Genomic DNA, 1,667 nt, shown 5'->3' with positions numbered 1-1,667 from the left:
TCAGAATTGCCCTGATGACAGACACTCTGTCTTGAATAAAAACACTAAGCTCGTTGTGTACAAACAAGTTTGTATTAATGCACAAATAACTAAAATCATATTTATTGTGTGTTTTGTCAAATATCTATAAACATAAGCCGATATTTCACCTGTCAGTGATAAAACAGAGTGATTAGATTCACTTCCCTGAGTTGGAAGCCCCAAGCAGATGTGTAGGAGGATGAATTACATTCATTCATTCATTTAAATCATTATGTTTTCCTGCAAAAAGGCAGCTAGGAACAGCCAGGAAACCTTGGGAAACATAACAATCAAGGCTTTGCATCATCTACCTGATGTTACATTTAGGTGCACATCTCTAGCCTGGCCTGTACCCTGTTCTACCTGATGTTACATTTAGGTGCACATCACTAGCCTGGCCTGTACTCTGTTCTACCTGATGTTACATTTAGGTGCACATCTCTAGCCTGGCCTGTCTTCTGTACTACCTGATGTTACATTTAGGTGCACATCTCTAGCCTGGCCTTTCTTCTGTACTACCTGATGTTACATTTAGGTGCACATCTCTAGCCTGGCCTGTCTTCTGTACTACCTGATGTTACATTTAGGTGCACATCTCTAGCCTGGCCTGTACTCTGTTCTACCTGATGTTACATTTAGGTGCACATCTCTAGCCTGGCCTGTACTCTGTAGTACCTGATGTTACATTTAGGTGCACATCCCTAGCCTGGCATGTCTTCTGTACTACCTGATGTTACATTTAGGTGCACATCTCTAGCCTGGCCTGTACTCTGCAGTACCTGATGTTACATTTAGGTGCACATCTCTAGCACAGTTTCTTTCCTTCCTCAGCCTTTTCTACCCAGACAGACTGCCCCTCCCCTGAGTGCATGTGCAGGGGTGTGCAGGTAGAAGTGCATCACAGCTTGGCCCTGGTGAGTCCAGGAAGCCCCCTAGCATCTGTAGGCAGAAGTGCATCACAGTCTGGCCCTGGTGAGTCCAGGAAGCCCCCTAGCGTCTGCAGGTAGAAGTGCATCACAGTCTGGCCCTGGTGAGTCCAGGAAGCCCCCTAGCATCTGTAGGTAGAAGTGCATCACAGCTTGGCCCTGGTGAGTCCAGGAAGCCCCCTAGCATCTGTAGGCAGAAGTGCATCACAGTCTGGCCCTGGTGAGTCCAGGAAGCCCCCTAGCGTCTGCAGGTAGAAGTGCATCACAGTCTGGCCCTGGTGAGTCCAGGAAGCCCCCTAGCGTCTGTAGGTAGAAGTGCATCACAGTCTGGCCCTGGTGAGTCCAGGAAGCCCCCTAGCATCTGTAGGTAGAAGTGCATCACAGCTTGGCCCTGGTGAGTCCAGGAAGCCCCCTAGCATCTGTAGGTAGAAGTGCATCACAGCTTGGCCCTCGTGAGTCCAGGCAGAGAGTCCAGGAAGCCCCCTAGCGTCTGTAGGTAGAAGTGCATCACAGCTTGGCCCTGGTGAGTCCAGGAAGCCCCCTAGCGTCTGTAGGTAGAAGTGCATCACAGTCTGGCCCTGGTGAGTCCAGGAAGCCCCCTAGCGTCTGTAGGCAGAAGTGCATCACAGCTTGGCCCTTGTAAGTCCAGGCAGAGAGTCCAGAAATCCCCCCAGAGTTTGCCGGTACTCCTCCCTGTGCACGATGAGTGCCCGGCGTGCG

General features: G+C 50.3%; 1 protein-coding gene and 2 long non-coding RNA genes across 3 annotated transcripts in view; 1 reads left to right on the top strand and 2 right to left on the bottom strand.

Moving 5' to 3' along the window:
• The window catches only part of LOC118413013, a 711,153-nt gene that overhangs the window by 144,479 nt on the left and 565,007 nt on the right, over positions 1-1,667 (bottom strand). The gene's annotated exons all lie outside the window — the stretch shown is intronic.
• The window catches only part of LOC118414515, a 660,232-nt gene that overhangs the window by 132,965 nt on the left and 525,600 nt on the right, over positions 1-1,667 (top strand). The gene's annotated exons all lie outside the window — the stretch shown is intronic.
• LOC118414518 lies at positions 59-812 on the bottom strand. Its single transcript, XR_004830991.1, has 2 exons — positions 541-812; positions 59-436 (listed from the first exon to the last, which is right to left on the bottom strand). It is a non-coding gene; the product is annotated as an uncharacterized LOC118414518 (long non-coding RNA).

Source organism: Branchiostoma floridae, chromosome 4, assembly GCF_000003815.2.
Source record: "Branchiostoma floridae strain S238N-H82 chromosome 4, Bfl_VNyyK, whole genome shotgun sequence".
Taxonomy (NCBI): Eukaryota; Metazoa; Chordata; class Leptocardii; order Amphioxiformes; family Branchiostomatidae; genus Branchiostoma; species Branchiostoma floridae.
The sequence above is the reverse complement of the archived record's forward strand: the minus strand, read 5'-3'. Positions and strand labels throughout refer to the sequence as shown.